This window comes from Pleurodeles waltl, chromosome 8, assembly GCF_031143425.1.
Source record: "Pleurodeles waltl isolate 20211129_DDA chromosome 8, aPleWal1.hap1.20221129, whole genome shotgun sequence".
NCBI classification, from domain to species: Eukaryota; Metazoa; Chordata; class Amphibia; order Caudata; family Salamandridae; genus Pleurodeles; species Pleurodeles waltl.
This window is the reverse complement of record NC_090447.1, coordinates 1,109,853,690-1,109,869,000: the sequence shown is the minus strand read 5'-3', so window position 1 is coordinate 1,109,869,000 and position 15,311 is coordinate 1,109,853,690.

Genomic DNA, 15,311 nt, shown 5'->3' with positions numbered 1-15,311 from the left:
TCTCTTTGTTGGCCAGCATGTCTTTTGACCATAGAAGTATCAAGTCACACCTAGAAATAGTCCACTGACTATTATCACTGCAACAAAATGAGAATAATTAAAATATAATCATTTTTTTCATGAAATTGCACTAAAACACGGACTGAAACAAAGTTACAAATGTTATTAACTGAAGAAACATTCCGTATGACTGTAAGTTGAGAAACACATAAAACATAAGTAACTAATTCAATGTTATCCTTACAGTGTATAATAATGTAACTTTATGACAGAAGCCAATTACCTTGAAGTAGCCAAATGGGCTTCCTATTAAAACATATCAGAGTAATGCTTGCAGATAGAAACCCAAATACTCTGACTGCTGAGCCATGACTGACTCAACCCACTCCAGATACACCTAATCAAGAAATACAGAAGAGAATTTAAAGTTTCCATTTGTAATTGAAGACAGACCTGAAATCTCCCTCACCTCTCATGTGACAAAAGGAGATCACTGAATTTGTAGCCCTAAATAACCTGGAACCACCAATTCTAAATATGTCAAAATGAAGAAAATCTTAGATACCTTTTCCTGAATGGCATTATGCCTCCAAATACTCCACTGCAAAGCCTTCACAAAATGTATCTCAGAGGATACCTTTCTCTTTGGCATATTCAAAAAACTGAATCAAGTAAAGAGGACTCTTGAAGGCAAAGTAAAACTCTAATTCCTGAAAGACAAATACATTGGCATTCTAAAAAACTAGCTACCAACTGGCCTTGAGTACATCATCAATAATGGTGAACAATCCCTGGATGACTTCACTTAACCACTCAAGTAAAAACATCTGACCTGTTTTAAAATTCAGATCTGGACCTTTGAACATCAATTAGCTACATGTTAGGACCCCCACAACCACCACACAGTCTCTCTAGCTCCCCTGAAAACATTGCCACATAAACTGAAAAACCAAGAAGAAATGAAACACGCCTTTGCACTGCATGAAATCCCTCCAGGAATCCCACAATTATTGAAGCAAAGCACCCATATACAGATCTAAATGTACTCTCATTCAGACAAAATTTCTCCTAGTGCAAAAACCAAAAGCCAAAAGCAACTAAGAAGAACTGCCACCTATGAATGGCCCTCATAGTTTACATATCAGCCTTTTCTCAGCGCACTGAATTGCATTATCTGGTACTAAATCATAGCTAGTGCTAGCACGCTTGGTCCTTAGTAAGTAAACTTAAAAGTGGACGTGTATAGGTCGATGAACCTTTTGGACCTCATGGAATATCCTAATCATCTAGTGATCAATGGCATCAATAATCAGCATAACCAAGTAATAACATTTTAATGAGAACGACTAAAACCATCTGTTCATGAATAATCACAACTCGGTGAAGAATTTAACAATTTTATTTCCCTATTGGTTACAATCCAAAGTCATCAAGTTAGGCCAAACTTTATTCAATCGGCGCGGTATTAGTTCATTAATGAACATCAATAACATAATCTAATCGGATATTGAAGAAACATATGATCGAATGCTCCAACATAAGCCAATAAAATGAATACATAGCATCAATAGCAGAGTTCAGCAAATAGTTTGTGTGTCATTTGTCACTGTCAACGTCACCCCTGGGAAGCCTGCCTAACTAAGATTAGCATTAGCTTGTGGGGCTTCACGCAAAACAATTTAGAAAAACATGAATTTGGAAAAACATCTTTCCACAAGAAAACTATAAAACAGCGCAGTTGGTACCTAGAAGAAAAGGCAAAAGTTACCTACCTATTCACAGAATAGATCAGCAACAGAGTCAGTCTTTGTCTTCAGGTCATCAATAGATCAGCAACGCATCAGGCTCACAAGAGTATGAGCCCAACGACAGAATCTCGAACAGCATCTCCTGACGTCACCAAATCTCCTCTCGCATCTCTAGTTTTAGCCTCTTGTCAGGACTTTTTATTAGGGCCTCTCAGTCCATCCCCCTAATTTCCAATTGGTCAGTCAGTTAGCAGATATGACTTTAACCTATAACGTTAATTTACAAAATCTACTAATTTTAATATCAGTCCTTTCACAAGACGCGGATCGGTCCACTATTCGATGTTCCTCATCATCCGGCTCTTCAGGTATCGAAAATGTTGCATGTTCCTCTTCACTCAGTGCTTCCATTGTTCAAGTCCTGGAAAAGCACATTTAGCCTACTCTACAAATAATTGTATCAAATTGTCTTCATCATCTCCTGTCTGTCAGTACATTGCAGAAAATTCTAGCTAAGCAACTTTAACATCGGGTGGTTCAGGGTCAGGCCATGTATTTGCTTCTCTACAGCGCGTTAATTTTTCAGCCCTTCTTCTGAGGCCTGGAAAATGGCTAGACCTTATCCTCGGCTCAGCTAACTCTACAAATTAATATAAAACATAGATTATACATTTCAATATGACATATTACTACATTATCCTTATACATTTTCATTATTTCACACAATTTCAGTTATACTAGTATAATCTTGTATAAGTGGCTGGCATGCCCCGTTGGCACATTTTCAAACGTGCACATCATTTTCTTTACTATTAAATCCTCTATGAGCTTTTAATTAATCAAAAACATAAACGTTCATTAATATTTTTCTAATTAGCATATTTGCAGCACAGTCCCTGCTCTGATGACTAAATGTGTCATCACACCTTTCCTTTACCTGCATTTACAATTGTGTCTCAGTTGTACTTTGTCTTCTTCTCAAATTTCCCCTATAAATTCTTCCCTTAGTTTGTTCTTTCCTCCTCAGATTATTTTTAGATCTCTTTAATTTTAACTTTTTCCATAATGTACATATACCCCATGTTCCTAATATACAAGCAATCACAATTAATATTCCCTGTACAATTTTTAACAATACCCCATTCCAAATTTGACCAAGCCAGTTGCCCACTGAAACAAATCCTTTTCCAAATTTTTCCAAAACACCTGGTTCCTTCAATTCCTTCAAGTCTTTACTAGAAATAGTTACTTTAGTGAGTAAGTCCTTTATCTCTTTATCATTATTGGGTATAAATAAACAACAATGCCTACCATTAATCAACATACAGACTCCGACGTCTTTCAGTAAATGTACATCTAAAGCAAACCTATTTTAAAGCTTCATAGCTCTATTCACAGCGAATTCAGTATCTAATAGGAGTATTGCCCATGTAAAATTTGTCAGCATGTTATCCACAATAGTAGACAACTTTTGTATCTTGATTGCATTTAAAATAACTCACACAGAAGGAATTAATTCACCAAAAATATCTCCCACAATTGCAGAAGAGGTTTCCCTCCTCTGTCGCTTATGATGTAATTCAGTCACTTTTGGAAGCTTCTTTAAATCGTCTATTTAATAGATTTTAGGGAAAACTATCCCCAAATAACATGTCCCATACCATCCTTTAGGAAGATGGTAATAAGCATTAAGTCCACAAATACAATAGATCCCAGGAATCGCAGAGTCCTGACCATTTAGCATAAAAGTCCATTTACTCTGAAGCAAAAACACATGCCTACATTCACTCGTTCCCACAAATAAAGTGTCAGTGTGTGATTTTGGCCTATATATACAAAGCTTCCCTACATGTAGTGCATCTAGAGATAATTTCCCCTGCGTTTTAATAGCGGTGTAAACATAATCATTCTTATAAGTTCTTTTCTCTAATCCTTTCTCTAATTTCTCCTTCAATGCCTTTCTCTTATCATCAGTATGCCCTATAAAGCTCTTTTTTAAAGGTGTAAGCAAGCTTGTCAGATTGTTCCTGTGCGGGTATGCTGTTCCAAAAGTTAATGTCAGTTCAAAGATTCCTTTAACTAGTACTACATCATGTTCTTTAGCCACTTTACTCAGGTATCTAATAATAGGAAGAAATAAAAACACTAGATCATAATTTGCGTAAAAATACTGTATGTACTCTTGGTTATATAATCTTGTTAGTAGCAAACTACAGCTTATTCCATAAGTTAAAGGCAAACTATGGTATGTAACTCCTTCTTCTACTGATGAAGAAATTTGCATACACAAAAGACAATTCCTCACATCCATCGTCTCAACATATTCACTTAACAAGCAGTAGAAAACATTAGAAAAAAGCTCTCCTTGAGCATTAGTATTAGTAAAAACATGCAAGTATTTCTCATCTAACTTAAATCTCTCTAAAGCTGTTAGTGTGGTAGTTTCAGGAACAGAAGCAATAGTAGCTTTTTTCATATCATGGATAGACATTCCCACAATCATTACTTATAAACATTATTCCACACAAAACTGCTAATCCAACATTCAGATAGCTACAGTACCTAATATTTCTAACTTGGTTATTTAGCTCAGCCACGATCTGTAAAGAATCAGAAAGCAGAAGTAACTGTTAGATAAGTGCAATAAAAAAAAATCAAAAATAAAGAAGAAATTTCTTTCTTACACTTCATTTTCACATCCAGGAACCATTCTCATTTGTCAAAATCACTTAGTAACTTGTCACATCCGGTTTCCGCTTGTCATATCAGGTTATCAATGTCTCTTTTGGTTTTATTTCAACAGTTTCTTTCTTAGGTTTCTTAGATCAGCTCAACAACTCAGCTTCCTGATCACCTTCAGGTTACATCAAAATACTGACTCGGATCTTCTTTATCAAAACAAAAAGACAGAAACTCATATTGCCATTCATTGGTAGCTGCCAAAGCCCACTCAGGACCAGCGTATCATCGACATGCTATTCGCTTTCTATTCAACCTTAGTTTACCACCTAATTCTCCTTCACTTAATTCTTCCTTTCTCGTGGTATCCACTTCTTCTTCTATTGTTTCCCTTATGACCAATTTTGTTTTCTTTCCAATCTGTTATTCAGGCCAATTGTCTCCTTTCCTTGTTCCTTCTGTCAATATTCTTCTTAAAATTGCACTCTTCTCTTTCTCTTTCTCTTTCTCTATGGTGTTTTCTCTTGAGGAACCTGCAACGGACTCAGGAGGAGTCGAATCACTTTGACACTTCTCAACTCTTTCACCCTCTTGGTTTGACACTCACTCTGTCTGCTTTTCAGCACCGTCTGCTTCTGGGAGAACCTCTGCTGAACTAGGCTCTCCTGCTATATCTGTTGGAATAGGCTCTTGCACCCCCCCCCCCGGAATTCTTCACTCTCGTCTCTGACAGGGGTGATGTACCCATCTTCCACAACCTTAGGTTCAATTTCGGGTTCGATTGGCTTATGTTCTGGTTCAGGTGTGGGAATTTGTTCCGCTGTTGTTGGTGCTTTCAAAAACAATTCTTCATGCTCTGGTGGACACACCACTCTCTTTGTATGACTTGCGTGTATCCAGTTCAGGAGTCCCGCACACTTTACAGCTGCCATAGTCGTTAGCACCACCTGGTAGGGACCCTTCCAACGCGGTTCCAAACAATTCTTGCAGACGTGCTTTTTGACGACGACCCAGTCTTCGGCTCTCAGATTGTGACCTGGTCATGGATGGGTGGCAGGGTGGTGGCCTGCACCTGCTGAGAGAAAGAGCAAACCACATCAGCCAGACCCTTGAAGTAGTCTAACACCATGTCATCTGTAATATTGACAAGTGCATTGGCCATGTCTTTCTGTCAGGTGTGTTTCTCATTGACATCACCACCAAAGGCAATGCATCTGGCCATTTCAAATTTGTAGCGGCACACATCTTGGAAATTCTTGATTTCCAGGTACCATTCTTCTGTTCCACTAGTCCTGATGCTTCAGGACGATAGCTACAATCCAACTTTTGCTCTGTGTTTAGTGCTGCACATATGAGTTCAATCACTTCATTATTGAAGCAACAATTCTGCTCCTGTGAGCCTGTCATTTCTCCTTGTGGGGTATACTTCAGTCCAGTGTCTAAAGACACACACAATCACCAACACGTACTTTAAAACTCCACATGCGGGCATCTCAATGAAATTAAATTTCATTCTGCTAAATGGACCACCTTCTCTTCCAATGAGGCTCAAATACACCACTGTCCCTTTTCCCACATTCAGTTGCTGACAAACCATGCATTGATGACATACTGCCTCTGCTGCTTGTCTGAATTTTGTATTAAACCAGTCAGTCTTGAACAATCTAACCCTGGCATCCCTTCCAATATGTGCCTGCCCATGGTAGTACATGGCCATCTGAGACAATAAACTACTGGGCAGGACCATTTGGCCCTCCTCAGAAATCCAAATTTCATCAGGTTTTTGGACACATGTTAACTTAACCCAGAGTCGTTTTTCTTCTTTGTCATAATTATCCTGCAATGTTTTAAATTCTTCCAGAGTATCAATCACTTTTAATGCTAAACTTGTGCAAGTACTGTCTTCTTTGGGCATCAGTTCCCACTTGTCTTTATACGATATACAGTTCAATGCGCAAAACCTTGCGACTTGATCCTCATATCCATTTCACAGTGAAATGTAATTCTGTGCCTTTTGATGTGCACTGCATTTTACCAAAGCAATCTCTTTAGGTAACTGTATTGCGTACAATAACTCTTTTATCTTGTCACCATTTCACAATTATTTGTAGAGTAGGCTAAATGTACTTTCCCCAGACTTGAACAATGGAAGCACTGACTGAAGAGGAGCATGCAACATTTTCGATACCTGAAGAGCCGGATGATGAGGACATCGTATAGAGGACCAATATGCGTCTTGTGAAAGGACTGATATTAAAATTTATAGATTTGGTAAATTAACATTATGGGTTAAAGTCATATCTGCTGACTGACTGACCAAAGGAAATTAGGGGAATGGACCGGGAGGCCCTAATAAAAAGTCCTGACAAGAGGCTAAAACTAGAGATGCGAGAGGAGAATTGGTCATGTCAGGAGACGCTGTTCGAGATTCTGTTGTTGGGCTCATACTCTTGTGAGCCTGAGGCGTTGCTGATCTATTGATGACCTGAAGACAAAGACTGACTCTGTTGCTGATCCATTCTGTGGATAGGTAGCTATGAAAATGTGACTGACTAACTTGTGCCTTTTCTTCTAGGTACTAACTGTGCTGTTTTACAGTTTCCTTGCAGAACAATGTTTTTCCAAATTCATGTTTTTCTAAATTGTTTTGCATGAAGCCCCACATGCTAATGCCACTTGTGGTTAGGCAGGCTTCCTAGGGGTGACGTTGACAGTGGCAACTGACTGACTAATTATTTGCTGAACTCTGCTATTGATGCTGTGTATTCATTTTATTGGCTTATGTTGAAGCATTCGATCATATGTTTTTTCAAGATCTGATTAGATTATGTTATTGATGTTCATTAATGAATTAATACTGAGCAGATTGAATAAAGTTTGACCTAACTTGGTGACTTAGTATTGTAACCAATAGGGAAATAAAATTGTTAAACACTTCACAGAGTTGTGATTATTCATGAACAGATAGTTTTAGTTGTTCTCATTAAAATGTTATAACTTGGTTATGCTGATTATTGATGCCATTGATCACTACATGATTACGATATTCCATGCGATCCAAAAGGTTCCTCGACCTATACACGTCCCCTTGTAAGTTTACTTACTAAGGACCAGGCGCGCTAGCAGTTTTTGGTAGCAGCTTGGTGGTTAGTTTCGTTGGAAAACTAGTTTTGTGGTGATTACTGGTTATGGTGGTAGTTTAAGTTAGAGTTAGTTGTTTGCATTTTCATGAGATTTTAATTTGTTTTTCTGAGATGGCAATTGTAGCAAAGATGATGTCCCCGCTACTAAAGTTGGGTATGTTCCCAGCGTGTTTTGTGATATTATGAAGGTGGTAAGATTGCGCTTGCAAAGGCTTAAGCAAATCGCAGGTGAATTGTGATGTATGTGAGGCAGGTAGGAAGTCTCTGTACTCCAGTTGAGGTTTAGTAGTGTGCGTACTCTGCAGTATGAGACTAGGGAAGTCATCGAACTTCATATGTATGTAGCACTTTGTGCTTAAGAATTGTCCATGTGATTGTTAGTGATGTACGGACCGTGCGTGGTCTAAGACTCCGGAGTATATTGACAATTGTAAGAGACACTTGGTTATATGTTGTAATCTGTCTGGTCCAATAGGTTGATCTGGCGTGGTCAACAAGTCGGGGTGTGAGTTAAGTGAGTAAAATACATTTTCAACTGAGATTTGGCGAGTTCTATGTGCACCAGGACAGGCCCATTGATCAGTTGAGAGTCAAATTTGCAGGTCGAATTTTACTTGCGAATGTGAGAGACTCAGAACGAGGAATAGCTATATGAGCGAAAGGGCCATTAGTGAAAATCCATAAGGTCACTGAAGCGATTGTGTATCTTCCTGAAGTAAACCAGCAGGTTTGTTTTGGTTATTGATTTTTGGTTAAACGATTGCAATATTTAGCATTAGTCTTGGGTGAGTTGAAGATTAGGAGGACAAGCCGCAAGACTTTGTCAGCCACACTGTGTGAGTGTGCCATCAGAGTGTGCCACGCTGGGATAGGTTGGTTAGTAAGAAGAGTCGCGAGCGGATTGGCAGCCGTCCATAAGAGCCAATTGGTTGAGCAAGCGGGTGAAAGGTATCTTGGGAGTAAAAGTCATTTCATTATTGAATCGAAATAAATACAATAGACAAAATGAATTTTTTCAAAGCGTTTAGAAGTGCCATGAAGGGTGATTCTTACATTAAGGAGTCAGTGGGGGAGCCAAACCCACCGGAAAATTCTCTGACGTACATTTTGATGGAGGAGCGAGGTGTTGCACTGTGTCTTTGGTGAAAACAGTGGTGCAAGATGACAAAGAAATTGGGAGCTCTAGCGTTTCCAGAGGATGGATTGTTTAATTTGAGGATTTTGGACGAATTGCGAATTACATTATGTGAGACAAAGCTATTACCGAGGCCAGCACAGTTTGAGGCGTTAGCGGTTTGGGACCTGGTAGCCAGCCAGCAACAAAAGTTGAAATTTCAGAGGAGAATAAAGAAGGTGGAAAAGTCCTTGGCAGAAACAAGGTGGGATTGGGAGCAGAAAAGGTGGGGAACAGAGACATTACAGGGAATTCAATTATTTCCTGCAATCGCAGAAGAAGATGAGTCAGAAAAAGAAGATGCTGCTAAGGGTGATGAGAGTTCAGGGACAAAGAAAAATAAAAAGACTTATGTGGAAGAAGAAGATTCAGATGTTGAGGCCCGTATTTATACTTTTTTTAGCGCCGCATTTGCGCTGCTTTTTGACGCAAAACGGAGCAAACCTACAAAATACAATGGCATTTCGCAAGTTTGCGCCGGTTTTGCGTCAAAAAACGACGCAAATACGGCGCAAAAAAAGTATAAATACGGGCCTGAGTATCTTATCACACATCTATACTAGTTCTGCCTTACCTGCTCCAGCACAAGCATCAGGGACAGTGAGACCAGTGCAAACACACAATGGACAGGTACAAGGGGTAGTGCAGAGTACTCCCAATGCAGTGACTACTTCAGTGGTCCAAGTGCAGATGCATCCACCATCGATACAGAAAATCTATCCAGATGTAACAGTTCTTGAGACGATCTCAAACTTAGTGGTGCCATCGGAGCAAGTGCTTCCGAGGCCAATGCTAGTTCAGACTGATCAGACCCCAATGTTATTGCCTCCGGCACAGCCACAGGGTTTGCTGAAGTTTACACTGATAACAGGGACACAGTCAGATGTCACACCAGTGATGAATCAGGCGATGGGGGTAACCTTTCCACAAAATGTGAGTGTCAGGGCAGCTCCAGATGCAATATCGCTACCGATTACTGTTGGTCCAGAGGTACCATTATTTGCGCAAAAGAATACAAGTGCAGGAGATCAGAGTGAAACATCGCAAAGCCATGTGAGGAGGAGAGTGAGTGGTGATGTGCAGGTGGTATCATCTATAGATCAGACCTTTAATGGATCTAGACCATTAATGGATCTTAGTCCACTTGTAGTGCTCCCACATGCAGTAAATGGCCCGAGTGTGAGTTAAAGTTTGAAACCTTTGTTGCTGCAAACTCAAGGTGCACAGATGCAACAGATACCAGTGCCAAGAATGAAGAACAGATAAATTGTGTAAGGCTAGCTACGGAAGTAACAGAGCTAGTTGAGGGGACTATGGGAGTTAACAGGTTAGAATCTTACACAGAAGAAGAGCTGAAGTACTTGTGTCCAAGGATTACAAGGGAAGTAAATAAGATACATCAGAAATTGGAAGAGCTGGCAGATAAAAATGATATAGAGATTGAGAGAAATAAACATTTGAAACAAAGTCACAGGTTAGATTTTGAAGCTAAAGATTTTGAGCATATGAGGTCAGCAGGAATGAAGGCTCACCTACAAGAATTGTTGAAGAGTGCTCAGATCTTGGGAGCATTAGAGAAGTGGGAAGATAGATGGGCAAAGAAGAAGCATAAACGGAAACGATATTCACAAGAATTATCTGAAGGTGTTCAGAAAGTAAAGGATCCAGTAAAGTTGTTACCTATGAAAGAAATTCCAGGAGGGCAGTTTGTTCATGTCCCATGGCAGAGAAGTGATATATTGGCATTCACAAATGATTACCCGAAACTGAGAAAGAAACTGGTTGAATGGTATCAGCAGACAGATAGGTTTGTGAAACTTTCTAAATGTCTGTGGGAAGACTTGAATACATTGTTGGAAATAGTGTTTCCGGCTGATTTGTGGGTCGAATGCAAGAGGGCAATGGATTGGCCAATAAGTGAACTGGAAACGGATAAAGTTACAGGTGCACCATCACCTGAGGTGATGAAACATTATTATAAGGTGATTGAGTTCCTGAAAATGAGAATTTCTCCTAAAAATATTGATTGACAGAGAATTGACAGGACAGTGTAAGAAACTAAGGAGTCGATACATAAGTATTATGAGAGATTGCAGAAAGCATTCAAAGAATACAGTGGTAAGGAAGCAACTGAGCCTAAAGACATGTTGCATTTTGTGTTCTGGTTCATCGAAGGATTGAGACCAGAAATACGGCAGATGATTAAGAGTCATTTGATTTGTTGGCAAGCGTAGCCGATTGATGAGGTGTTGCAGTACGCAAAATACTGTAGTGATGAGATTGAACTGATGCAGAAAAAGCTGAACGAGAAAGTGATGATGATGCAAATAAAAGCAGCTCAGACAGGAGTGCAAGGAGCCTTAGTACAACCAATGCTGCAACAGCAGGGAACTGTCATGTTCCAGCCTCAGATGAGAGGTAGGGGTCGTGGAATTAACTTGACACGTGGTCCGGATTTGATTACTGTGGTAGTCCAGAATGACATGCAGGGAATGAAAAAGATGTTACCATGTCATTTGTTCAGAAACGTGGGACACTGGAAGCGGGAGTGTCCATTGATGGTGCAGGATGGTGTTGTTCAGCAAAGTGGTGATGTCAGTACATTTCAAACTGTGAAAGTACCAAAAATTAGAGGATTAAATCTGAATGTTCAGAACCGAGTGCAGAGTTTCCAACCTATGCAGCAGGTGCCAATGCTGCATGCACAACTGACACAATTAAAACCAATACAGCAGCAGGTTCCCATGGTACCTAGACAGCAAATGCAGATACCTCAAGCCATGATGGAACAGCAACAAATGATGCTTACTCAAGAGGTCACAGGTCAGAGATAAGATAGAAGTAATGACACAGTACACCAATTCCAATTTCATAGTGAGGATGAACTAAATAAAGAATAAATGAGTGACAGTTAGGACGAAGGACTGTGTATTCTTGCAGCGTCCTTAGAAGTAGATCAGAGAGGACCTTTTGTGAAGGGAAAGGTGATGGATTACAAGGTCTAATTCTTAGTGGACACAGGAGCTTAGCGCTCTACCGTAAGAAGTGCTGAAGTTCCAAATCTACCTCTTTCAGGCAGAACAGTGCAGGTTGTGGGAGTGGAGAACAGACAGTTGACAAATCCAATCACAGATCCAATACAGGTTGAGATTGGTAAATTCCAGGAACTGCATAGGTTTCATCTCTTGTCTGCTGGTACATTGCAGAAAATTCTAGCTAAGCAACATTAACATCGGGTGGTTCAGGGTCAGACAATGCATTTGCCTATCTACAGCGTGTTAGTATTTCAGCCCTTCTTGTGAGGCCTGGAAAAAGTCTAGGCCTTATCCTTGGCTAAGTTAACGCTACAAATTAATATAAAACATAGATTATACATTTCAATGTGACATATTACTACATTATCATTATACATTTTCATTATTTCACACAATTTCAGTTATATTAGTATAATCTCATATAAGTGGCTGATGTGCCCCGTGGGCACAATTTAACGAAAATCGTTATTTTCTTTACGATTAAATTTTCTATGAGCTTTTCATTAATCAAACACATAAACGTCCATTAATCATTTTCTAATTAGCATATTTGTGCCAGCACTAGCAATACTATTCAAGACAGAAACATAATTTGATGAATTCTTAGAATTTAGAGTTTCACAATTAAACACTTGTTCAGAATAAGCAGAAAAGGGGGAGGGCTGGCATTTATTTACCATGACAGCCTTGGATGTATCGCAAATCCATACCCGACATTTTAGTGCTAGACTATTAATACCTAACTTCACCCTTTCGAAATGAGTGAGTAACAACCTACTCTATTTCATTTGGGTAATAACCCTGACTTCTTAAATAAATACCCCAAATACATGCTTGCACTGCTCACACCCTCCAAAGCAAACATATTATTTGGTAACTTCAGTTGACATCAGGAAAACCAAATAGATTCTGCTGTTACTAGCCCAAAAAATTCCTAATTGCAATCAAAGTTATGTGTATCTCCTGTTTACACACCATCTTGAGAGATGGGACCTCATACCTAATCATTGACTACAAGAAAATTGTCAGTGTTCACAAAACTCTACACACAAACTGGTCAGGCCATAAATTTGTTAATTTCCTTTTACAATATGAACCCTGTAAAATAAGAGGCAGCATCAAAGTAAGATATGATACCCCACACCAGAATTGTGGCATCACTGCCATGGGGGCATGTCCATGTCATATGTGTAAAGTCTGTCTGAGGGGTCAAACATTTAGGACAGTTTGATGAGTGTGTGGGGTCTATTCTAGGTAGAGCTGCCGGTGTCACATATACCCATGGTAGAAATTTAGAATGTGGTGGTAGTTCATAGAGATTAATCAAGTTTGTAAGCAGCATGCAGCCCATATTTTATTTGTGATTGGACACCCCAGATCCCCCTCCCAGGTGGCGTGTAGTGTAGCATCATGTGTAGGGAGTAGGTTAAGGCATGTACAATATAATCAAGATATCAGTCTGTCCCCTTTGGTGTCTGTAATCAACAGAGTCAGTGGTGTAAAGTCATTCAGTGCTAGGTGGTATTTTGGAGTTTGCGCCCGTAGGGCACTTTGGAGGTGCCTGAGCACAAAGTGGTCCATTGAGTTGCAGTGGTGAACTATACTCCGTCAGTCCTTGAAAATATATGTCCTCCCTGAAACAAGTAGTGTGGAGGGGGAATTTAGAGACTGTGCATTGTACTAGTGTTTCCCCCGGGATTGGGTAGGGGTAGTGCAGGTGAGTAGAGATTGTCCATGCGGAGCAACCGGGCCATTTTACGCCATGCTCAGAAGGTGGTTGAGACTGTTTGTATATCATTGGGGAGCGTTAGGTCTGATTTGGGTGTGTTAAACTGCAGCCTGGCATCTGGGTTGTACCAGTGTGTTGCAAAGTGACCTTGTGCGACTATGTAGTACAATTAAAAGTGGGGAGCTCCGAAATCACCGCATTCATAGGGAAGTGTGAAGACATCCCAGCAGATTCTAGGGTGCCTACCCACCCAAATAAGTCATGTGAGATATCTCCTGATGTCTCCTGAGTTCCAAAAAAAATGAACTGTAGAGTGCTATAAGGATGTTTGCGAAAAGATATAGAAATTGGGGGAGGACAACCATTTTAATAATGGCTATACAGCCTGCCATTGACAATGGGAGGTAGACCCACCTTTCCACTTGTGTGGACAGTCTGCCCAAGGCAGTCCCATAGTTGAGTCAGATCACTTGGTTCTTGTCTCTATGTATGCACACTTCTAGATACTTGACATGTTTGTCGCACCACTTCAGCGGGAAAGTTGATTGGCTGGGCGATGTCCTATCTGTGAGGGGGAAACGTTCTGATTTGGACCAGTTGACTTAGAGTCTGGAGTATGTACCTAATAGGGCCACATCTTGTAGGATAGGGTCCTGGTTGGCCCCGGGATTCCTTAAAAAAAAGCAGCATGTTGTCTGTGTATTATGATATAAGGAGTGGTCCGGTTTTGAATTGAAGTCCTCTGTGGATATGTTTTTCTTGTAGGTGTCTTACGAATGGGTCTATGGTGCTGATAACGGGCATCCCTGCCTTGTGCCTCGTGTAATCAGGAAGGACGAGGACAGGGTGTTGTTGATTCTAATTCTGGACATTGGTTCAGTATATAAAAGCCTAATTAGGGAAAGGAAGTTACAGGGAATGCCGAGCTTCTGTAGGGTTGCTATTAAAAATAGCCACTCCAATGAGTCGAATGCCTTCTCCGTATCCATGAGTGCCACTGCTGCGGGAATTGTGGTTGATACTCTATTAAGCGTAGCAAACAGTGTAAGGAGATTAATGGCTGTTAACCACTGGGGGATAAATCCTGATTGTGCTGATGATATGACACTATCCAGCTGTAAGGACAGTTGTGTTGCTAGTAATTTAGACAGGATTTTATGATCAAGGTTTAATAGTAAAATGGGCCTATAGGAGCCGCATTTCGTTCAGTGTTGATCTTGTTTGAGCAGCAGCATGATAACCACCTCTCTCAGTGTTGGCAGTAGGATGCAGGTTTCCAGTGCCTCTGTGAACACCTCTAATAGATGTGGCACTAGGTCGTTCTGATATGCCTTGTAGAAGGCACCGATGAATCCATCAAGTCTCTGAGCCGCAAACCCATTCAGAGCTTCTATTGCCTGGATTATCTCCTCGCATGTAAATGGTTCAACCAGAAACTGTTGCTGTGCGTTCGTCAGCCATACCATTGCTACTTCGTTAAGATACTGTGCCAGAGCTGGATTATCACAGCTCTGTGTGGAGGAATATAGTTGCGTGTAATAGGTGAGAAACTCAGATTGTATCCCTGCTGTGTCAGTTATGTGTGTGCCATCTTCTTTGTATAACTATGGTAAATGTGAGGAAGGCTTAGAGGGTCTCAGTAGGTCATTCCCACCCCGTATCGTCAGGCATTTGCATATTTGCCCAAATAATGGGTTTCACGCTTGGCAAGGTCTCAGAACTCCTCTATGAGGGAGGCCTGCCGGCTCCCACTAGGCTGCAGGCGGTGTGTCATGTCGGTGTAATCTAGCTCCGTCAGTGCCC